Genomic DNA, 26005 nt, shown 5'->3' on the forward strand with positions numbered 1-26005 from the left:
TTAGCTACGTTGATGCTCCTACTAGGCTGAAAAGAACGGTAAACTATAGGAACTAACTCCCGAGGACACACAGCTCTCTCTATATGAATTAATGATTTGCTGATGATGGCTTACGCATTCAGGAGGTAAGAGCGTCCCCTATTCAGATCTTCGTGTGGGGACTACACGAGAGGGGGCAGTCATTAGGAAGACGAATACTGACATTCTGCGAATCGGAGCGTGAAATTGTAGACATTTGTATCGTTGTGGTAGGTTAGACATTTGAGTAGGGAAATGGATCGACTATGATGTAGTTGGTATAAGTGAAGTACGTTTACAGGAAGAGCAGGATTTGTGGCCAGGTGACTACAGAACTACCAATAATAATAAAAAAAAGAAAATATGGTAGCGTGCTATCTGCTATGACCAGCATAGTGAACAGATTAATGTTGTCACGTTTAACACGAAGCAATCGTCTACCACGATAGTACAGGCCTACACGCCTACTACTGTAGTAAAGTGGAAGATGAAGAAATCGAAGGAATATGCGAAGGGAGGTAGCAGCCTTTCAGAAATTATAAGAGCGGAAGTGTGAGTGATTGAATGGTATAGCCTTATAATAATAGTAGCAAATGTACCCGTGCTTCGCTACGGTATTCTACATTGTATTCGGATATAGAGGTAAATACTGTACATGCAATAAATCAAATTGTTTTAAAATTGCATAACTCTTAGCGTTATTCGAAAAACAGCATAAGGAGGTCCCCGTACGTTATTTCCAATGTAAAGTGTCTGTTGCGGAGTTGGGATGATAACGGCAGGCTCACTTGCCTCCTGCGCGGTCACAATCGTCTTGGGGTGTTTTCATTACAATTTTATTTCATTTCATTACAATGGCAGGCCACCTTTCCTACTTCCAGACAGATTACAGTTGAGGGTTTTTTATTATAATGGCGAGCAACTTCCCTACTAACAACAAAAATTGAGTTGTGCAGTTATTATTATAATGATAGGCCTTTTCCTGCCAGCCAGTGCACTGCCAGACATAAGAAGTTGGTGAGATTCCATTAAAACAGCAGTCCACTATGCCTAATTCCAGTCATATTTTAGATGGGTACATTCGTTTATAACGGCGGGTACCCTGGCCTACAGCCAAACACATTCGGCTAGGGGAGTTTTAAACAAAACTGCATGCTCCCTTGCGTTCTGAAAGTCAAATCGAGAAATGAATTATTCATTACAATGGTAGGCCTTCCTTACTAATGCCAGTTACACAGGAGTTGGAGAAGGGCCCCATTCCTACTGCCAGTCAAAGTCGGTGTGGGGAGTACTGATTACAATAGCAGACACCCCCTTTCTCGATCGCTACAAACCGACATCAGTTAATATATAGATCGACATACGAAAGTACACGCATGTTTACAATATTGCAGTCCTTCATTTACAGATTAACTGCTGCTAAACGATACGTAATAAAGACAAAGAATTGTACCATAAGACGCTAGATTTAGCAGCCTAAATGGCTGGTCCTATGATACCTTTCATCTATTCGTGGGTCAGATTGAGTTGGAAACGTTGCATAGGGTGAAATTTTGTGTAAGATTACCTCACACTGCTTTAATTTTTGGATAATTATGTGACAGCTATGTACATAGCATTTGGCTCTCATATGGCTACTGGGTGGGCCAATTTTCGTGTAGAGTTTGATGATTTTATCTTTCCTATACGTGATTGAAAGTACAAAATATGCATGTGAAAAGTCCAAATTTACTTAACATCGAGAAATAGAGACAAAATGAACGGATAAGGGATACAGGTACGACAGAAGTCATAAGAGCAAGGTTGCAGACAACTCCGAATTGAACGGAGATTGTGCCATCTGTTATGTGATAGGACTTCCCGTTTATCCCACGAAATACCTAGAAACGAAGGTCTGCACCATCGTTAAAATTTCCTCCATATTTCGATATTCTTCAGGGATAAAAAGTGAAACATTTAAAAATCTTAAAGTTTTCCGTCCGTTACACTCTAAAACGTATAATTTTGTCAAATTTAAATTTTCTTGCTCGTCTGGCAGATTATGACTAAATCTGGAATTTGAGCGAAGGGGGTAAAAATTGGGAATTACAGGAAACTAAACCAAAAAAATATGCAGAAGGTTATTATTACCTCTTAAACGGATAGCTGTACGAAAATTTCGCCAAAATAGTCAATGCACAGGCAGACAGTCGTTAGGATTTTATTTATATAGATAGATAAGGAATCAGCTTCACGTACAACACCTTTTGGACTATGTCCGCTGGACCGACCGTTCATGATATGTCCCCCGTTGAACTCCTGTCGAATAATTGGACATGAAAAAATTTTTAGAAATGAATTTCCAACAATTTTAGTCGATTTCCAGTCAGGTTGGTCTTGTACTATATAGGCCCTATATATCGTGGGATAGTGAAGTCACCATTTCGGTTCCCTATAAGCCCCCCGTACATTCCGGGAACATGAAATGTTATTAATCTTTAAAACCTACCTTTGGACAGGTGGATGCTAAATATAAAGTTTGGTTCAAATATCTTCAGTAGTTTTCAAGTTGTAAGAAATACGCTTTACACGCACCCGCTGTTGAGTTAAGTCCGGTGGGACTTGTACTGAAGAACGGTCCATTAATGATATCCCCCTTATTAATCTTCGTATCGAAATAATGCACATGGATAAAAAAAGGTTTAGAAATTAATTTCCATTAAGGCAGGTAGATTTCCATTAAGTTCTGTTGTGTATATTTTGTGGGAGTGCGAAATCACGATATCGGTTTCGTATAAACCCCCAGTCATTTCAGGGACTTAGAAACAATATTTGACCTAAAACCTATACAAGGACCGGTGGATTCTAAATACGACGTTTGGTGGAAATATATCCAATAGTTTCCAAGTTATAGAGAAACAAACAAACAGACAGACAGTAAAGCTAAAAATAAACAGATGGTGATTATTACTCCTCAAACGGATAAATGTAGGGAAATTTCACCAAAAGTCAATGCACCGACACACCGTCGTTATGATTTTATTGATATAGATAAGCATGGACACTCTAGTATTGCAGACCTTTATTTCGAGAGTTTGTAACTCTACGACATATCCACAAGCGGACTTCACCATCAGACGCCTCTTTCAGTGTTCTGCATGGTTGGTCCTATGACATCTACTCGTATCTCCAATATTTATGGGTTAGAGTGAGCTAGAGTCAGTGAATGGGGTGAAATTTTGTACACTTCCCACATACTACTTTATATTTTTGATATTCATGTGACAGCTAGAATCATAAAATTTAACTATCATATGGCCACTGGTCATGTCAATGTGCATGCTGAATGTCATGATTCTATCTTTCCTACTCGTGTGCCAAACGATAACTTATACGTGTAAAAAGTACAAAATTAAATCGAAATAAAAAAATACAGCTCTATTTAACATATAAGGGATAGAAATACGACAAAAGTCATAGGACCAAAGTTGTAGATCTCTAAAAAATGAAACAAGATTTTGCTTTCTGTTTTGTGATATGTGTTGTAACCAAGGTTGAAGTTTACAAAACACAACTTTTATTGCTTCACTTTATGATATTTACATAAATAACTGAAATTTATTTTGAAGCAAAAAGGAATATTGAATCTTGAGAAAAGTCTGTCTTTATACAATATGTACAGGTTTGCAGTCTTTATATACACTTCTATCTTGAAAAGATAGTCTTGGTGAATTGACACGTTGATAGTCGAGAACTATCTGGCACACTAACATAAATGTCTATGAGAGTCTTTGTTTGTTGAAGTGCCTGAATTCCTAAAAAGCAAGTTCAATTGATTGAAGAAATTCCACCTAGCGAAACTAAGGGAGCTTGCATATATTAGGGAATGAAAATGGCTTGTAAAAGAATTACGGAACATAGGCAGCGGAAACAGGTAAGGGAGCGGTGACCAGAGGTGAAACCTCGTACTTCCAGAAATTCAGTCCACCTGGTCGAAGCACATTTTCAAGAGGAGTAGCCTCCGTGCTCGACGTAGGGTGTATTCTGGAGCTGGACACCGGGGCAAGTGGGCAAGTTAGCAGACAGGGAGCTCCTATTTATAGTACACTCGATGGTCAGGCACGCGCACTGAGGGCTGCGCGTCGAAGCTAGCAGAATGATACACAGGCGCGCGTGCAGCTGGCAGGCGGAGGGAGAAGGGAGCGCCGGACATACAACAATATGACTTACCGTTTAGCCACCAATTATCCCGAATCGAAGGTCTGCACCGTTGTTAAAACTGCATCCGTATTTCGATATTACCCTGGGCCAAAAGTTGTATATTTGCATAGCTTAGAATATTTCCTCAAAGAAAATAGTGTCCAGATTTCGGGATTAGCACTCGCAAACATACGGAGTACTTAAGGAAGAAAATAATATAGTTAAGAAAGTAGGAATTAATAGAAAATGGATTATAAACTGAAGACAACGGATGACGACAAATATGTAAATACAAGTGAATGTATTGAAAAATCCAATGCTCCTCAATAAATGATGCTGGTGTGAGTTATGGATGTTAGAAAGCGGTAACAGAGGAGAGATTCAGGCGCAGGTATTCTTAGGTGAACAGATTAGAAAATGACTATAGGTGTTATTACTTGAGCTATTCGAAGACGGTTATAACCTTAAACGATATTCCACCAAAATCCCGCAGAATGGCCGATTGTCGCCTCTCTTGCATTCTACCCAATGAAGAACCACGAATTTACAGGAATAATGAAAATGGCAATACGTTACTTCCCTGCTGGCAAGCAGTCAGAGACGTTGCCATGGTAAAGTGTAGGTTCGTTGTCGGTCTGTCGGTCACTCAATGCAGAGCATGATACCCGCAGATATTAGTGAATTTATCCGTCATTTGAAGAGTAAGGTAAATTATGAACATAATATAAGTTATTTAAAATGAAGAGACTTTTCACATACAATCCACTGAGTTTACAGAAAATCAATAGCATAAGAGAAAATGGAAAGAACCGTTCTGGTTTTCCTATACCCCCCCCCCCTACCTGTCGATTCGAAGATTTTAAAATGATATGCATATCAGAACTTTCCTCTGGATGAGTATACACTAAATATGCCATTTGGTCGAGATCTATTCAGCCGTTCCGCCGTGATGGTGGAACAGACAAGCAGACAAACGGACGAACAGATCAACAGACACGAAAAATAAAAACCACTGATTTGGTCTTGAGTTGACCTAAAACGGATAAATATCTGAAAAATATGGCAAAAAAAGGAAATTACAGACAGCGGACCCTCTACAACTTTATTTATATAGATGAGCATGGTAGGTCTAGCAGTGCAGACCTTTATTTCGAGAGTTACTGCTTTGAAACTGTACGACATATCTACAAACGGACTTCTCCATCACATGCCCCTTTCAGTGTTTTATATTTTTCGTCCTATGACATCTTCTCGTATCTCTTATATTTATGGGTTTGATTGATTTAGAATCATTGAATTGGGTGAAATTTTGTAGTTTTCACATAATACTTTATACTTCTGATACTCATGTGACAGCTAGAATCGTAAAATTTGACCGTCATATGGCCACTGGACATGTCAATGTGCGTGCCGGATATCATGATTCTATCATTCCTATTCGTGTGCCAAACGATAATATATTCGTGTAAAAAGTACAAAATCAACTTGAAATCGAGATATACAGCTTTATTTAACGTATAAGCGATAGGAATACGACAAAAAGTCATAGGACCAAAGTTGTAGATCTCTCCAAAATGAAACGTGATTTTGCTTCCTCATTTGTGATACGAGTTGCCTATTAGACACCAATTATCACGAAACGAACGTCTGCACCGGCGTTAAAATTGTATCCATGCTTCGCTATTTTCCGTGGTCAAAAGTTATACATTTGCATAGCTTAGAATATCTTCTCAAGAAAGGAATATCAAGATTTCGGGATTGGCACTCGCATACGTATGGAGGGGGGCTGCCTGGCCGAGGCGGTAAAGGCGATCTATGTTCACCCGGAAGGACGTGGGTTCGAATCCCCGTTAGGAAGTCGTAAAATTTAAGAAACGAGATTTCCACTTCCGGAGGTGCATATGGCTCTGAGGTTCACTCAGCCTACACCAAAAATGAGTACCAGGTTAATTCATGGGGACAAAGGCGGTCGGGCGTAGAGCTAACCACACCTAACCATCACGTGCAGAGGTTAACCCTCAAGCACACGCGCCAAATTTTAGGACGCAGACACACGCGTGGGGGTGCTTTTCACCCCACATATAATTGTATTGTAAAATATGAATTACTGTATTACTTGGAGATTTTAAGATAGATTATATAAGAATGACTCTGTCTACGGGGATACAGCCAGAAAGATATAAGAGCGGGGAGAGCACAGGAGAGTTATTTGTACATATCACTAGGAAATAAAATGACCTGGGGTGGATTCCACCCCATACGCGTGTGTTTGAGGGTTAACAATGGTGGAAGCCTTTACATTCCACTCCTCCAAGGGCCTTCATGGCCTGTACGGAGGTGACTTTGATTTGCTTTGCTATACATACGGAGTAATTAAGGAAGAAAATTATACAGTTAAGAAAGTTGAAATTAATAGAAAATTGATTATAAACTGAAGACAGCAGGATGAGGACAAATATGTAAATACCAAGTGAATGTATTGGAAAAATCCAGTGCTCCTCAATAAATGATGCTGGTGTGAGTTATGGATGTTAGAAAGCGGTAACAGAGGAGAGATTCAGGCGCAGGTATTCTTAGGTGAACAGATAAGAAGATGACTATAGGTGTTATTACTTAAGCTATTCGAGGACGGTTATAACCTTCAACAATATCCCGCCAATATCCCGCAGAATGGCTGATTGACGCCTCTCCCGCTTTTTACCCAAGGAACAATCACGAATTTATAGGAATGATGATGAAAATGTCAATACGTTACTTCCCTGCTGTTAAGCAGTGAGAGACGACGCCATGGTAACCTGTAGGTTCGTTTTCGGTCTGTCGGTCACTCAATGCAGAGTATGATACCTGCAGAAAATAGCAATTTTCTACGTCATTCGAAGAGTAAGGTAAATTATGAACATAACGAAAGTATTTTATAATGAAGAGATGTTTCACATACAGTCCACTGAGTTTACAGAAAATCAGTAGTATAAGAGAAAGCGGAGGAAAACCATTCCGGTTTTCCTATAAATCCCACATCTATTCAATGATTTAAAATTGTATGCATTTCAAAACTACCAGGGATGAGTATACTCGAAATATGACGTTTGGTTTAGATCTATCCAGCCGTTTAGCCATGATCTTGGAACAAACAGGCAAACAGACACGAAAAGTAAAAACCACCTATTAGGTCTTGAGTTGACGTAAAACAAATCGATATCTGAAAAATTGACAAAACAAAAGAAATTACAGACAGTGGATCCCCTACAACTGTATATAGATTGAACATGGCTTAACTATGTTGACACTGCCGCTCGGCTGAAATGAACGGTAAACTACAGCAACTAAATCCCGAAGACATACAGCTTTCTCTGTATGTACAGTATAAATGATGTAGTGATGAATGAATAATGTACTCTCGTTTAGTCCCCATCTGGAGATCTGAATAGGGAACTATCTTACCTTCTGAATATTTTACCTGGGAGGAAGCCATAATCAGTACAGCTTACATTCATACAGAGAGAGCAGTTTGTCCTGCTACCCACTTCTAGGGAAGATAGACAAGGCAGAAAGATGGCATGAACATACCAGAAAGTTCTATCAAGGGAACGAAATAGAGATTGACTCATGGAAATACCAAGAATCATATAAAATGTAATATGAAATGGTACACTCACGTAGAAATGTAATTTCTAAAATACGTAAAGCGAGACGAGAATCTAATTATTATGGGAGACTGGAATGCGATTAATAGGCTAAGAAAGAGAACGTAATGTACTAAGGAAATTTGGGCTGGGAAAGAGGAAGTCGGCTGGTTGAATTTTGCAGCGATCATTATTTAGTTCTTTTTTTTGCTAGGGGCTTTACGTCGCACCGACACAGATAGGTCTTATGGCGACGATGGGATAGGAAAGGCCTAGGAGTTGGAAGGAAGCGGCCGTGGCCTTAATTAAGGTACAGACCCAGCATTTGCCTGGTGTGAAAATGGGAAACCACGGAAAACAATTTTCAGGGCTGCCGATAGTGGGATTCGAACCTACTATCTCCCGGATGCAAGCTCACAGCCGCGCGCCTCTACGCGCACGGCCAACTCGCCCATTTATTTAGTTCTTAATAATACTTGTTTCAAACCCGCCACGAACGAGGTCTGTATACTTGGACCAGATCTGAAAGGTATCAAAGAGACTTCATAATGATTAAGCCAAAAATTCAGAAACCAGGTGTTGAATTGCATGACCTTCCCAGGAATAAACTTGGACTCTGACCACCACAACTCGGTGGTCATGAAATGTAATCTGAAGTTTAAGAAACTGAAGTAATGCTAGGAGATGGGATCTACATAATATGAAAGAAAAGAGTCATTGTTCCAAGGAATATGTTGCACCTGGACTAAATGAAACCGCTGAATGAAACACATTAGATGAAGAGTGGACAGTCGTGAAGAATGAGATCCGTTGGACTGCTGAAGAAAGGTTAGGAAGAACGGAAATATAAAGTAAGTATCAATGGATAACTCGGGAGATAATAGACTGCAAAAAATCAAAAAGTGAGGTGGGAAGAAAGGAATACAAGCAAATAAAGAACGACGTAGATAGAAAATGCAGGACAGCGAAGGAAGCATGGCTGAAAGAGAAGTGCAAGGATAGTGAAGATTGTATGGTTGTAGGAAAGGCAGATGCTACAAACAGGAAAATCAAGGAAACCTTTGCAGGACGGAATGCTAGCTACATGAATATTAAGAGTTCAGATGGAAGACCTCATTTAGGGAAGGAAGACAAGGCAGAAAGATGGAATGAACATGTCCAAACGTTTTATCAAAGGAAAGACATAGAAATTGGCTCATACAAATACCTAGAAATCCATCTAAAATGTTATTTGAAATGGTACACTCACGTAGGATGTGTAATTTCTAAGGAGTGAAAGTCATTATAAGAGGGTGTAGCATTTCCAAGTTATGGCCATTTATGAAACAACGTACACAGAGGCAACACGGCTATGGCAACACAATATAAGCTCACTTCTCCAGATAGTCCCCAAGAAACTGTAAACATTTCTCGGAACGGTCAACCAACTTTTCGATTTCGGATGCGCAAAAATCACCTTCAGAGCTATGTAAACACCTGGAGACAGCTGGTTTCACCTCCTCATCTTTTGGGTATCGTCATCCACCGGGCTCCCTTATCAGCTTTCCGAACACATGAAAATCACATGGCGCTAAGTCTGGACTGTAAGGAGGATGTTGGCATACCTCCCCCTTGAATCGCTGCAGCAGTTCGGACATTTGTCGCTCCATGTTAGGTGTTGCGTTATCGTGCAACAAAATCACACCGGCGCCCTTTTTCCCTGCCGCTTTTCTTTAATTGCCTTATGCAAACGATTCAATGTTTGACAATACGAAGCCGAGTTGATCGTTGTGCCTTTCGGCATAGATTCCACGTGCACCACACCATCCATGTCAAAGAACACTGTCGCCATTGCCTTTCCTGCTGAAGGTTTGACCTTGGCTTTGTTTCGTGGTAGTTATATGGTGTGCACCGATTCCATCGATGTTCTCTTTCTTTCGGGGGTGAATTGGTGTACCCACGTTTCATTCCCTGTGGAGATTCGTTGCTCTCCACAGCATATCGTTACCAAATTTCCAGTGACGTTTGGAATCGTTGTCCCTTGTGAAGATCGGTGAACAGACGTGGAACCCATCTTTGACACAGTTTACGAAATCCAAGGCGCTGGTGAACAATAGAGGACACACTGCCATACGAAATGTTCAGCATTCTGGAAATTTCCTGCAGTATTACGCCCCGATTGTCTCTAACGATCCCTACCACACGGTCAACATTTGCAACTGAATTGGACGTTGCGGGCCTGCCTTCGCGATATTCGTTCGTGAGATCAGTGCAACCGACGACAAATTACCTACAACACTTTACAGTACCTGGGCGAGAAATTGCATGCTCACCATATACATCAGTGATTCCGAGACGTATGTCTCTGCAATTGAGCCGTTTGGCCCAGAGAAATCAGATCGTTACACGCATCTCCAATTTGGAGTGAACATCCAGTTGACGCGCCATTGAGCCCAGCCTGCTCTGCACACACAGCACGACGGTATACCACAAGAACCTTCCTATCGGACGTGTCAGCAGTTACTGTAGCTTGCTACGCTTTCGTCACGGTCACGACACACAGCCTGCTTTCGCGGCGAGCTAGTGTATGTTACTTTTTGATCCACCCTCGTACTTTGTATTGAAGGTGCTGAAGGACAGGCGAAGGAGCTGGGCTGTTTATCACTCGTCAGGCGGGTCCTGAAATATGGACCACAACCAGTTCGGAACAGGGCTCATTAATGAACTAGCGAAAGGCTATGAGGTTCGTGTTAAATTATTCCAATTCTAGAAGTATTGTTACAAGTGTGGTAGAAAAACTTAGGTGGGAGGCGCTAGGGCTATGAAGAAAAGAGTACGATTATGTGCCGTGTACAATGGCTTTACAACTAACACAGCTTGGGGAGAGTCGAACAGTCGCACAGATGAGTATTTCTGCATGAAAACAGGTCAAAGGTTGATAGTAGGGGAGAGACAGGGGCATGTTGTTAGGTTTCTTTGATATCATTCAAAATAATTTAAGATAAATAGTAAATGAAATTTAAGAGCCTGCGTGGATCAGACGGTAGCGCGTCGGCCTCTCACCGCTGGATACCGTGGTTCAAATCCCGGTCACTCCATGTGAGATTTGTGGTGGACAAAGCGGAGGCGGGACAGGTTTTTCTCCGGGTACTCCGGTTTTCCCTGTCATCTTTCATTCCAGCAACACTCTCCATTCTAATTTCATAGCATCTATCGTTCATTAATAAATCACTTTGGGAGTGGCGACCCCATCGTACTAACAGCCTATATCTGCTTCATTCGTTACATCCCTGACCGGTCAATGACTGGAAAACAGGTTGTAGGTTTTCATTTTTCATTTCAGTAAATGAAATCCCAATTTTACTGATAGAAAGAACGAACCTTTATCATAAGAATAGTGGTATAAAAATTCTAGAACATGCACACATTTGCCATTAAGATACATTTTTATCCGGTTAGGTATTCTGTAACAACATGCCCCACAACGAGGTAGGTTGTTACATGCAAGGGGCACTTTGTTACATAGACTATATCATTGAAAATATTATGAATATTTATAATTTTCATTTTAAATTCAAAATATGTTTAGGCCTATTCATTACATATCACTTATCACCTCCCCCTATGACCAAATTATCATTATTTTAAAGCAATACTCTACAAAGTTTATAATGGTCAGTATTGAAGTTCATTAATATTGACCACGGCGAAGACAAAATATATGAAAAAAGCCTCTGTATAATCATTTAAAAGATTCAAGTCAATCATTACCAAGAAGCAAACATTGAAATCATAATCAATATAATCTGCATTGTAATAAAGTGATATGTAGTGACATGGTTTACTAAGGTTGGTCGTTCAAAAGACGTTTCTGCTCTACATTCTTAGTCATCAGCACTGTTATCTTACCAGTATTACAATAACATTCGTTCTTAGAATCACATTGAAAGTGAGACCAAAACGTTCACGCTTTGGAGTGCGTTCCGCCCTAATTTTTCTTTCAGACCAAAACCCTTGACATTCATCATATTTTTCGTGTTCTAAAAAAGAAGAACTCGGAGCCCGGCACTTTCCTTTAACCTTCTGATTCTTCTTATCGATCTCCTTCTCATATGTTATTTGTCTCGTTGTAGTTTTTCTTCCCTGCACGTCTCTTGATGTTCATTTTTCACGGACGTTTATGTCAGCACTAAGGACTTCCTAACTTTACGACCATTAGCTTTTCATTTTCGTTCGCCTGCTTTCGAATACGGACGAATTTCTTGAGGATTTTCCATCTTCTGATGTTTCTGATAATTTGAGACTATCAGTGCTAATGTAACTGTGGATCTGCTTGAGCCAGGCTCGTTTGCGTTAGATCTTTGGATCTGCGTCGACACAGTTGTCAGAACAGTGTAGCGTCCCAGTAGAATTTTGGCACTAAAAGTTTTAAAAGAAGTTGGTGCAGTAACGTCAGAAGAAAAGTTAGTTCGCAATTAGTGCAGCTGGTAATTATGTTCCTCTCCTTTCCATTTTTCCGAGGAAACTCTTTCGAGATACTGTGAAACGATGCAGAGTCATTAATTGAATTCCGAACGCTGTAGCAGCTTTCCTAATGGAAGATTCATTCGATCTAACTTCTAAAGCGTCTGCTTCAAAATTCTCCATATCTGTGTTAGCCCTGCCACTTGTCTTCTTACGGGAACGAACCACGTTATCTGTAAGAAATGAAGGAATCGAAATAAGAACAACATTGGGCACATTGTTGCATGTACAAACATGCCCCGCGTGGTAAGTAACAACTAGCTCCAGTAGCCGCCCTCTTACATTTCGTGTCACAGTTAAACGCACAGGAAAGATATAATTATCTTAAATTAGAAAGCAAAGACTTATATCTGAGGGTTTTAATCACAAACAGAAAGAAAATTATTTACCTGTATTTTTGATCACGTGGTTAAAGATCGGAGAGATGCAGGACGCTGCCTAAACACACAGCAAAAATAAACTTTTCCACTTGAAAAATTTCGCAGATCAACAAGCAGCGTGAGAATCCATAGGAACGTGAGGGACGGCAAGGTCAACACGTGATATGAAGAGGGTTGCGCTACTCTCATTGGTTCTTTCAAAGAGATGTTTGTAACAACGTGCCCCTATAACAACTAGCCCTGGTTAAAGTGCCCATAGTAACGATATTACAAAGCACCAACAAGCATCTTGGGACGTCATGGTTCCCCTGTCCGGTTCCATGGCTAAATGGTTAGCGTGCTGGCCTTTGGTCACAGGGGTCCCAAGTTCGATTCCCAGCAGGGTCGGAAATTTTAACCATCATTGGTTATTTCCGCCGGCAGGGGGCTGGGTGTGTGTGTCGTCATCATCATTTCATCCTCATCATGACGCGCAGGTCGCCTACGGGAGTCAAATCAAAAAACCTGACGAAGCGAAGTCCTCAGACACATCCCGGCATTAAAAGCTATACGCTAAATTTTTACGCTTTCCCTGTATTGCCATTCTCCTTGCAGGCTGAACAGCTCCAGACATTGTCTGAGTCAGACATGATTGCTCTTCTCCTTTTCATTTTCACCAGAAATTATTTTATTTTGGTCGTTTTACATGGAGTGGAAAAGTGATACTTATGAGGGTGGAAATAAGAAGGTATGTACTCTACTGAAATACTTTATTGGTATTTGACTTAACCTAAATGTATACACTTTCAGTCTGTGATTAATTATACCTACATCATTTTAAACTATTTCAAATAATGGTGCCGAGGTGTATGTTACAAGCACCCTTGGGTGAAATTTTCTTCACTACCATAAAATCTAACCTTTGTTTTAAATAACTGAAGAAGAACAGTTGAGCAAGTATGTGCTAATTTCACTAATATCTGTGTGAAGTTTCAGATTATCCATGTTTTCGGAAGTTACAGGGTGTCCTTGACGTTTTAAATTACAGTACGCAGATTTTCTTTCAGAATCGGATTGGATATTAAAGGAAGTTAACATAATGGCATTGTTTGAACTGACAAAAGAATCCTCTAAAAGAAGATAGAATATAGTTTGTTGTGTATGGAAAACAAACATTTAGTTATTATCATACCGATTTATGTTACATGCCGTTCAGCCGTTTTCTCGTACAAAGATACATACTTGCAGGCAGACAGAGAAAATGGAAAATTAAAAAAATGAATTTCTTTCTTGCTTTAGACACGGTCGATGCAGTAATACCATTTTTTTCTTAACTCTCAGCAATGCACAGACAAAGCTCTTATTTTATATATTGACTAGCTTTTTTACCTTTTCTTCGCCCGGGATTTTGCAATGAATTACATGTGTTCTTCATGAATTTATGTGAAGTTATATGGCACTATTTCCACGTTTAATATGGTATGTTAAACTGATATTTTTCTCCGTAGGTTTGTGGTGGTAACGTGAAATATGATGAAGCTGGACAAAGTCGAGACAGAATGAGGGCGATTTCCGAACTTATTGTACAGTGCAGTTCCTTGTCCGTAGTTGTGCGAAATTCTCGCTGCTTCTCAGGTTGCATATTATTGCTTGTCTGACAACTGGCGTGGCATTGTGACTGAAGACTCACAAAACACTTCGTTGATAATACCTCCCTCATTATCCGCTTTGTCAAAAAGAGAAAATTGCTCTTGAGTATTCCCCGTTATTCCAACATGCACCAAGTGTCCCATGGCTTAAAAATCCAATGTTTCGTAAGCATTGACCTTATTATTCGTCGTACAATAAATACGTATATGGGATAAACGAATGGAAATAGCATATTCTTAAACTTTTGTTATGCACAGTCTTTTGATAGTCCGCCTCTGTGGTGTAGTGGTTAGTGTGATTAGCTGCCACCCCCAGAGGCCCGGGTTCGATTCCCGGCTCTGCCACGAAATTGAAAAGTGGTACGAGGGCTGGAACGGGGTCCACTCAGCCTCGGGAGGTCAATTGAGTAGAGGAGGGTTCGATTCCCTCCTCAGCCATCCTGGAAGTGGTTTTCCGTGGTTTCCTACTTCTCATCCAGGCAAATGCCGGGATGGTACCTAACTTAAGGCTGCTTCCTTCCCTCTTCCTTGTCTATCCTTTCCAAATTTCCCATCCCCACCACAAGTCCCCTGTTCAGTATAGCAGGTGAGGCCGCCTGGGCGAGGTACTGGTCATCCTCCCCAGTTGTATCCCCGACCCAGTGTCTGAAGCTCCAGGACACTGCCCCTGAGGCGGTAGAGGTGGGATCCCTCGCTGAGTCCGAGGGAAAAACCGACCCTGGAGGGAAAACAGATTACGAACGAACGAACAGTCTTTTGATAGACATTAACGAAGATATTTGGAAATAATCTTTCTATAAAACCAAACTCCATATGATGACCTTGATGTCATATGCACGTGATAACACAATCTTGCATGAGTAGATTCCAAATACGTAGTTTGGTTCAAATATGTCCAGCAGTTTTCCAGTTATAGGAAGACAAACAGACAGATAACCAGACAGACCGACATCTAAAGGAAAAGTCCTTTAGATCATCAGTATCACGTGTGATACAAATAATTGTAAGGAAATCTTTCTCAAATAATTAATGTACAGGGACGCGAGTCGTACCATCTTATGTATGTGGATGATGTTTCTGATTATTATTATTATTATTATTATTATTATTATGTTTCCTCGGCGATCAGTTACATTAGGCGGGATTAACATTCAAGCCGAGCGAAATATTATACGTCCTCTGATTTTTTCCCATTATGGATCTTTCAAATCACTATTCATCCCTTTCCTCAAAATATTTCGGATTAAAAAAACCATTATCCTTTGCAGTTCAACGTAGATGTACTAAGTGAAGTATAGATGATCAAATGCATAACGCGTCTGGTGTGGAAGTGGTTCTAATTATTGCAGTACTATTTTAACATCGACAGGATACCCACTCTTCCTAATATATTCAGTTTAATACAATTTTTGTCTCCAACAAATGTGGATTCCCGAGTATAGCATTTGCAAACAGGCTTTTTTCCAAATTCAATAATATGTTATATTATGTCCAACAGCTCTTCAAGTTCACTCTCAAAATCGTAATCACAAGTTAGCGATGGATAATATTCTGATCGGTGTTGGGAGCGCATCAACAAGGTGTCCTCAGTCAGCCTGATGTTTCCCCATGTCTAATGTAAATCTAGAACTATATTGTGTGGGAATTTGTGCCTTCCTATAAATGACGGGTAGTTCTACTGGAAATTATAAATAAAATAGAGGAAAAGTAATGTATGATCTAGCTTTTTTGTGTCTCAGTCGGAATTTGTCCAGCACTTTCAAAACTTTTCTTGATGATGAGCTACGGGAATTCCTCCCGGTCGGCGAATGTGTTAAAATCACTCATATTCGCCGATGAACAGCAAGGGGACGCCAACAAGCAATTCCTCCTTGATATCCAGAACGTTAGAACAAATATCGTTCAGTAAACGCTTGGAGAAAAACGTCTACGTACAAGCAAACTTTGGAGGCTTAATAACTTTTCCAAGGGATAGTATAATCGACTAGCCGTTTCGACGTTTTGGTGGACCTTAAAGGGACACATTTCTGAATAATTGGCAATATAAACGAAATTACAGACAGAGGACCCCCTACAAATTTATATATTATTATTATTATTATTATTATTATTATTATTATTATTATTATTATTATTATTATTATTATTATTATTATTATTATTATATATGTATATAAAGGATTTACTAAAACAGCTTTTGAAAAATCCGTCCGTTCGTTCTACTGGACCTGTATGCTTCATTTTTGTTTCACTCTCTCCGGAATTACCTGCCGGTGAATCATGAGACATCGATAGGTCTCTTAGTTCAGCCAACTTTGTGTCATCATAAAATCAAATCATTAAATGATCATTCCAGGTGAAGGCTAACCCTAACTGGCAATATATTCTGTACTTAGCAGGTTGCTAAGCGACTAGCACTTTCATTAATACTCTGATATAGGCCTATGTGATTTTCATACTAAGCAATGCCATTGCATGCAGCCAAGTTTGATTACTACCTTCCAAGCCAGATAATGTACACTTCCTCCGATCACGGCAGAATAATATTCCCTACTCTCTGATTATCTAACTTTTCCCAGCTTCCAAATACGTTATATAGATGGCAGAGCGTTCCTAAAAACTTAAATGCTGCTTGTAGAAAAACGTATAAGCAAACCCCGTGGTGACATACGCTTTAGACATTATCTGGGAACACTAATAGAAGGATAATCTAGCTTCGCTAGAAAGAGTGAAGGCCATGTATCCTAACAAAATTCTCTGTCTGCCAAAAAGCACTAACATATGAGCTCACAAGACAACCGTTCTATATTAAAAAAACTGCGATTTAAAATACCACTTCATTCTACGACACAATACCAAGCTTTATATCAGGAACTGCAGGATAAAAATCGAATATATGGATAGATTTTTTCCAAACAGACGACATGATGACATCAGAATTGATGAATTCTGACTACGGAATGCGGCATACCATAACGCGATTCTCATTAAATATTCAAAAAGAAACTGAAAAGGGCGGGCAAAACAATATGATTACGATTTATGTGACCTATTTGTAACGAATGCTGCGGAGCGTTACAGGTCCTCTATCTATATATTAAAAGAGTTTACTAAAAACAGCATTGGCAAATCCATCCGTCCGTTCTACTGGACCGATTTACTTCATTTCTGTTTTGTTCTCTCGGGATTACCTGCTGGTGAATCCTGAGATATTCATAGATCTTCAAGTTCATCCAGCTGTGAATAATCATAAAATCAAATCATTAAATGATCACTATAATAATTGCAGGCGAAGGCTCACCTTAACCTGCAATACATTCTCTACTTAGCAGGTGGCTAAACGACTAACACTTTAATTAATATTCTGATATATGTGATTTACATCCTTAATAATGTGATTTCATGCAGCCATGTTTGATTACTACCTGTGAAGCCAGAGAGTATACACTTCCTCTGACCGCGGAAGAATACTATTCCCTTCTATTCTGAACATCAACACGCTTGCTGACTATTGTTGTATGATGAAGAAGGACAAATCAGAAGCCATACATCGCAGACGGATTCTACTATTCTTTGATTCTCTAAACTTTCCCAGCATCCAAATATATTCAACAGGTGGTAGCGCGTTCTTAATAACTTTACAGTGACTCTGGGTACAGTGTGGCCATATTTTAGCCAAGTACTCATTCAGCTGATTTTCCATTTATGTACTTATTTCAGTTACAACGAAAGTGCAGGCTCATGCAGAGGAATTATTCGGATCATTATATTCGAGTGGGCACACTTACATGATTAAATATAGATTGTACCGTATATTAACAAGTGATTGAGGATATAAATGTATTCAAGATTAAATTTGATAAAAGAAAACTCACGTCCTTATCCCAATGGAGATGAGCTGCAAATACCTTTATTAACCACATACCTATCCTCCTGATGTTCTTAAATCTCTGGCAGTAGCGAAAATCGAACCTGGGCAACTTATATTTGCTAACCGTTTAGCTACAGAGGCGGACAGTAGACGGATGAGGGAGGGTGATATAGGTAGTTATTATCTCAGTAAAGAATAGTTCAGTGTTCAAAGTGTTATTTATGTTTGCGTATATCAATGGCCTAGAATGAAAACCTCGTATCTCACCAAGTTCTTCTTATCCATTATTTCCCTTAAGACTGGTTACGCCTCCCAGCCACGCATGAATATGCAGTCCATCCGAACAACGTTCGTTGTGTTCTTTATTCCTATGCCGACGTGTGAAGGAAAATGATCCTTACCGTACCGTACTATAGGAATGTATGTCTGCGTGACTTATTTACTGAGTCCTAGAGTATAATTTTTATAAGGTTCATTTTACTTTACGCATCAGCATAGGAAAATAAAACCAACGAACATTGTTCTGATGGACTGCATATCCAAATGTGGCTGGGAGGCGTGACCAGTCTTAAGGGAAATAATGGATAGCAAGAACATTTTGAGATACGAGGTATTCAGTCTAGGCCAGGGCCTCTCAGGGTGCATGCGCGTGGTGCATGCACTGTGCACGGTGCAAAAGACGACTTGGCTTGGTTGACCAGAGTGCAGACCCCCCACTCCTCGATTTGGAGCAATAGCGCTAACTCTCTCTTTCCTTACGCCTCTCTCGCTCCGCCTGTCTCCCTCTCCCCCATTTGCGCCGTAGCGCTCCAAATCCGGGCTGAGTTGAGCCGAGTATAGGCGAGTTGAGCCGAGCATAGCCGAGTAGCCCAGAGACGAAGCGTTGATCCGAGCCATACCGAGCGGCACCGAGCGGTACCGATGCACAGTGCACGTAGCTCTTGCGCCTCGCTCTGCACGCGTGAGATTTTGGGCGTTTGAGAGGCCCTGGTCTAGGCCATCGATATGTACTGTATGTATAGGTCAGTATTGAGCAAATTCAGACTTAGACTACCTAAGTACTGGTAGCTGACCTCTCATTTAAATAATACTTGGGATACAGAAATTCATAAATACTTAAATATCTAAAAATTCTGCATTCATAGGCAGGTAGACCTTTAATGAGATGTATATCATAATACATACGGGATGGTACAAACACTATGTCGTCGCTCGACCGGTAAAAGGTTGTATTCCACAAAGCTCTTCCTATCAGTTATTCTCCTTAAGACTGGTCACGCCTCCCAGCCACGTATGAATATGCAGTCCATCAGAACAAATTTTGTTGTGTTCATTTTCCTATGCCCATGTGTAAAGGAAAATGAACCTTACAGTACCGTACTGTAGGAATGCACGTTTGCATTACATATTTACGCACTCCTAGTGTACAATGCATGTAAGGTTCATTTTCGTTTAATCGTCGACATAGGAAAACGAACACAACGGACATTGTTCTGATGGACTGCGTGTCCATATGTGGCTGGGAGGCGTGACCAGTCTTAAGGAGAATAAGGGATAGGAAGAGTATTGTGGGATACAACGTTTTACCGGTGAAGCGACGATATATAAGGGTAGACTCATTGTCTTGAATACCGTGTGTGATGAATACAAGGAAATTTTTCTTTAACATACCACATACCGTTATTATGAATATAATCGAAACACACACAGAACATAGGAAATAATTATAGTAAATTAGACCTACTGTATATCACCCAATGGATACACAATACTGTATTACCAAGCTAGCTCGATATTTATGGTACATTAACACGATATGTCTTTCCACTCATTTCACAAATATAACAGAAAAAGTAAGAAAATATTGTGTATAACATTTTCAATAAGGATGAATAGGTTACTGTTACTGTATGAAATATAGAAGTGGTATTTGTTCAATAATTTTTAGACAAGCAATTGTTTAGTTTGAGATACCAAATTCATTTCATGGCACAATCGACATTTCACCAAATAAAATTACACATTAGAGCCTACCTTTCCTTAGGAGATTCAAAGAGATAATTTTTCAGTTTTAAGAGTTTGGAAATATCATACAAAATCATACAATGGTTTCATATTGAAAGTGAAAAGACATAATGTTACCAAATGTAATGTCAACTTCTTAATCTCCATTTGCATAACTTTTATCAGAATAATGCACTCATGATCCCATGAATAAGTAAGTGAAATTAACTATTTTTCAGAAATATATACACTACTATGCAAAAAAGGATTTACCTGTAATGTGGTAATGTAGGCCTCAGCAAATTTTAGTAACACATCTCTTCATTACTTCCAAAATCTTATTTTAAGAGAATCATGTAATACTACCGCATTTAAAAATTAATTATAGTATTATTGCACAAATCGATAGCCTAATACTTTTGCAGTTTCTAACACATATTATTCATAGACATCATGAAAATACAGCCCAGCACAATTAGATTAATACCTTTATTCAAATCATAGATGAATGAGCTGCTACAGACTTGCTGCTAAACATGATTTTGCTCTTTCTTTTCCTTGGGGTAATTTTTAAACTCTAAACAATATATCTCTTCAACAAAGTGTTCTGAAAATCATGACTGTCAGGAATATGGCACACATTAACCTCACTTTTTATTCTACATGCAAAATAATGTACTAAGTTTACATTTTGAGGTTTTACAATATCAATGTAGTTAGAAAATATGTCTTCTACTTTAAAAAGTAGGTTCATTAGCAAACCATAGTGTGTTATATTTGACGCATTTCAACCTGCTCAGTTTCTCATAAGATAAACCATAGGGTTTCAAACCACCTAAACTAATTAAGCATTTATCACAATGCTCGTGGTTTGTATTTATGCTTTTTACAGCATAATGTAATCCAATAAACAATACAGACTACTTTGTTCACTTGAGCTCATGACTAACCTCCCAAACACTAAGCCTTGTGGTAAGTTAGGTTCATTTGTTACCTTCGAGTGTTCAATATACCTTATATATTAAAGAAAACCTGCCATGTTTTCTCTGTCATCTTCATTGTAACTTCCACTGTTTACATCTTTCTGCTTAAATTTTAATGCATTTGGGATTATCAGCTTTGCCCTAAGAGGACTGAAAAGGTTTTGTAAAGAGTCCTAGGTAAACCTGGAAGTCACAATATACTTGCAATTACAATCATTTAACATAATATTTTTTAAATCTAATATGAGTGTGATTATCTGCCACCCCCGGAGGCCCGGGTTCGATTCCCGGCTCTGCCACGAAATTTGAAAAGTGGTACGAGGGCTGGAACGGGCTCCACTCAGCCTCGGGAGGTCAATTGAGTAGAGGTGGGTTCGATTCCCACCTCAGCCATCCTGGAAGTGGTTTTCCGTGGTTTCCCACTTCTCTTCCAGGCAAATGCCTGGATGGTACCTAACTTAAGGCCACGGCCGCTTCTTCCTTGTGTATCCCTTCCAATCTTCCCAACCCCCATCCAGCCCCTGTTCAGCATAGCCGCCTGGGCAAGGTACTGGTCATCCTCCCCAGTTGTATCCCCCGACCCAGAGTCTGAAGCTCCAGGACACTGCCCTTCAGGCGGTAGAGGTGGGATCCCTCGCAGAGTCCGAGGGAAAAACCGACCCTGGCGGGTAAACAGATTACGACGATACGATACGATACGAAATCTAATATGGATTTAGTACATATCTGAACACCAATTTGCACTGGTTTCCAAACACCTTTCTTCCCAATTTTAAGTAGGGAAAAATGTCAATAAACCTTTCCAGAAAAATAATCATCATCATCATTACAATTACAGACATGTCAATTCACCGCCGTTTTGTATAGTCTCATCATATCGAAATTGATAGAAAGACGGTTTTCACAGTATTCTATAATTTATGGCAAGCAAATGCTGTACAGCAGAAGTGATAGCTTGCGCCATGTAATTACTACCGTCACAGCGTTCATCATCATCATCATCATCTGTTTAACCTTCAGGTTCGGTTTTTCCCTCGGACTCAGCGAGGGATCCCACCTCTACCGCCTCAAGGGCAGTGTCCTGGAGCTTCAGACTCTTGGTCGTGGGATACAACTGGGGAGAATGACCAGTACCTCGCCCAGGCGGCCTCACCTACTATGGTGAACAGGGGCCTTGTGGAGGGATGGGAAGATCGGATGGGATAGGCAAGGAAGAGGGAAGGAAGCGGCCGTGGCCTTAGGTACCATCCCGGCATTCGCCTGGAGGAGAAGTGGGAAACCACGGAAAACCACTTCCAGGATGGCTGAGGTGGGAATCGAACCCACCTCTACTCAGTTGACCTCCCGAGGCTGAGTGGACCCCGTTCCAGCCCTCGTACCACTTTTCAAATTTCGTGGCAGAGCCGGGAATCGAACCCGGACCTCAGGGGGTGGCAGCTAATCACGCTAACCACTACACCACAGAGGCGGACTCCAGAAATATAATACTTTCGTTATACCGAGTAGCACATCTGCCCCTACTCGCTCAGTTTTATGCAACCGGCAGATTATAGCCTATCGTAAAACATTGACCTTGGCTACTCACAGCCTTACTACGCTTTCAATAATTCGTTTATTCTTTTCATCGAAATCAGCATTAACGATAAAATACCGTATGATGGTAAAGAATAGTGAAAATTCTGTATTACAGGAACTTCAATTACAAAGAATGTGATGCTTGAATAACTAGAAGTATTGTAGATATAACGCTGGCAGACGACATCTCGTGATAGCCGAGCGTGCTTGAAGTTAGCTTAATAATGCGGTGCTCGTAAGTCGAAGGTTCGTGTCCGATATAGGACGATTTTTTTAGTTCGTTGTTAAATGTTCGTGTGAGTCGCGTTGTTGAAGACAAGTCTAAGTCATGATCAGTTCTCATTTTGCAGGTACTCTGTTATTTTCATTTCCAAGCATTTGCAGCTATTTGCAGCAAAATAAGCTATTACCGACGGAGGTGCAATGAGCTTGTGCATAGCCATTTGTTTAATGAAGGAAATGTTCAAAATGACCACCTCCTTTGTTAATGCGTATCTGAGTATGGTAGAGGTGAATCATTCTAGCTTGCTGCAACGTATGTGGTGGAACCTGCCTGCACTTTGCTGTAAAGAATGTGCTGTTTCTTGTGCCCTATGTATAAAGTCGTTCTTCGAGACGAACGTGCGCAGTTGCTTGGTTGAATGGGTGTGTAATAAGTAAGTGCAGTGCGCTTCATTCGTTGTAGCCGTTTGCCATATAAAAGTCGCATGTTATTAATCCTTTCTGAAGTATGCTTTCATTCTGAAGGTGAAAAGTGATGTTTGAGACTTAAGGAAGTTAAATCTTCATAAGTTACACCTTAACTACTAATGCCTTAAGAGTATAAAAATAAAATTGAATAGCTCGTAGGTAGATTGGAACTCTGAATCCGTCGGAACAGTCACATGGTGGCTGTGATTACTACCGTGTAGCAACTCCAAGCGACAAACCGTAGGCATCGTATCTCTGTACTAATAGAATAATCTACGTTATCGCTTCTAAACTGATCTTGTACAGTATGTTACATGTTCTGAACTCGAGTGTGCAGACACCTTTACCTTGCTGCAAACACCACAGTATGCTAAAGAATCATGTCTCTTAAGCCCAGATAGTTGCAACCATTCCCTACGAGTTGAGTATGTACCTATTCTTTCTGTCTTTCTTTCTTAATATGTTTACCCTCCATGGCTGGTTTTCCCTCGGACTCAGGGGGGGATCCCACCTTTACCGCCTAAAGGCCAGTGTCCTGGAGCATGAGACATAGGGTCCGTGGATACAACTGGGGAGGATGACCACAACCTCGCCCAGGCGGCCTCACCTGCTATGCTGAACAGGGGCCTTGTGGGGGGATGGGAAGATTGGAAGGGATAGACAAGGAAGTGGTAAGGGAAGCGGCTGTGGCCTTAAGTTGTTTACCAACCCGGCATTTGCCTGGCGGAGAATTGGGAAACCACGGAAGACCACTTCCAGTATGGCTGAGGTAGGAATTGAACCCACCTCTACTCAGTTGACCTCTCGAGGCTGAGTGGACCCCGTTCCAGCCCTCATACCACTTTTCGAAACCCGGGCCTCCAGGAATGGCAGCTAATCACACTAACTACTACACCACAGAGGCATGTATTACTTTGTTAAATGAGTCCATCATTATGTTTCAGGTGGTATTCACAATGAATTTGTCCGTAGTTGGTGGTTACGTGGCGATAATTATTAGGTATGTTTATTACAACTTCAGAAGAAAATCTGAGAATTCAGAAAAGTCAAGACTTCGTAAAGGATGCCTAGAAGAGTACGAAATTAAATTTTTAAAAGGCATGAGTCAATAAGATTTTGAACGCTCACTTCTCTATGTTGCTTATCCACGTACATCTAACATCCTTAATTCCGCGCAGCTACTTCCTGATTGAATGTCCACCTCTTACAACTCTGTATTCACGAGGAGAGCGAAAGTTCTCGCTTCGTAAAGTTACTGATGTGTTACAGCCTTATGGTCCAGTTTTATGACTTTGTTGAACGCTGTGGTCGCCTCTGTGGTGTAGTTGTTAGTGTGATTAGCTGCCACCCCCGGAGGCCCGGGTTCGATTCCCGGCTCTGCCACGAAATTTGAAAAGTGGTACGAGGGCTAGAACGTGGTCCACTCAGCTCGGGAGGTCAACTGAGTAGAGGTGGGTTCGATTCCCACCTCAGCCATCCTGGAAGTGTTTTCCGTGGTTTCCCACTTCTCCTCCAGGCGAATGCCGGGATGGTACCTAACTTAAGGCCACGGCCGCTTCCTTCCCTCTTCCTTGCCTATCCCTTCCAATCTTCCCCATCCCTCCACAAGGCCCCTGTTCAGCATAGCAGGTGAGGCCGCCTGGGCGAGGTACTGGTTATTCTCCCCAGTTGTATCCCCCGACCAAGAGTCTGAAGCTCCAGGACACTGCCCTTGAGGCGGTAGAGGTAGGATCCCTCGCTGAGTCCGAGGGAAAAGCCGAACCTGGAGGTTAAACAGATGATGATGATGATGATGATGAACGCTGTGACGGTAGTAATTACATGGCGCAAGCTATCACTTCTGCTGTACAGCATTTGCTTGCCATAAATTATAGAATACTGTGAAAACCGTCTTTCTATCAATTTCGATTTGATGAGACTATACAAAATGGCGGTGAATTGACATGTCTGTAATTGGTACTAACCTAAAACGTTTTCCGTGACCACCATTTTCTATGAAAAGAAAATGGCCTTTTGAACCAATCAGGAGCGCAATTCTCTACCGAAAACAAAAGGAGTAGTTATGGTTTGTACAGTACAGTAACATTTCGTAAAAATGACTGGAGTGTTGGACTCCGCTCTACATAAAATGATACAGTGTTTTTGAGTTTGGCCTCACTTACTGCCTCTTGTACCGTTTTTGCATTGTGCGGGGAAGTCTATATCGGACTAACCGCACATAGAATTACTGTGAGATATTTCGCAAGATAGGACTAAGAGACATTTAATTCTTAGCTGGTTGCATATGTTTGGGAAAGATAGGGGCAGCTATACCACCCGGTATGATGCTGTGTAAAGCGTACTTAAAGCCATAGTTGGGCAGCGGGAGGTCAAAATTACAAACCACTTTTCTACCATGCTGTTGTGAAGTAATCAGGTCTGTTTTCTTCCTCTGCTAAGAATTTTAGACTGCAGCTTACTGTGTGACTGATCACATTAGTTTCATTCATTTTGTTCAAATGTATTGGAGACAAGTCATTCTAACTTAACTTTGGGGCTAATTGAAAAGTGA

At 40.6% G+C, this 26005-nt stretch overlaps 1 protein-coding gene across 1 annotated transcript in view; it reads right to left on the reverse strand.

Annotated features, from left to right (window-relative positions):
* The window catches only part of LOC136858558 (very long chain fatty acid elongase 7-like), a 188072-nt gene that overhangs the window by 15198 nt on the left and 146869 nt on the right, over positions 1-26005 (reverse strand). The gene's annotated exons all lie outside the window — the stretch shown is intronic.

This window comes from Anabrus simplex, chromosome 1 (assembly GCF_040414725.1).
Source record: "Anabrus simplex isolate iqAnaSimp1 chromosome 1, ASM4041472v1, whole genome shotgun sequence".
Lineage (NCBI taxonomy): Eukaryota > Metazoa > Arthropoda > Insecta > Orthoptera > Tettigoniidae > Anabrus > Anabrus simplex.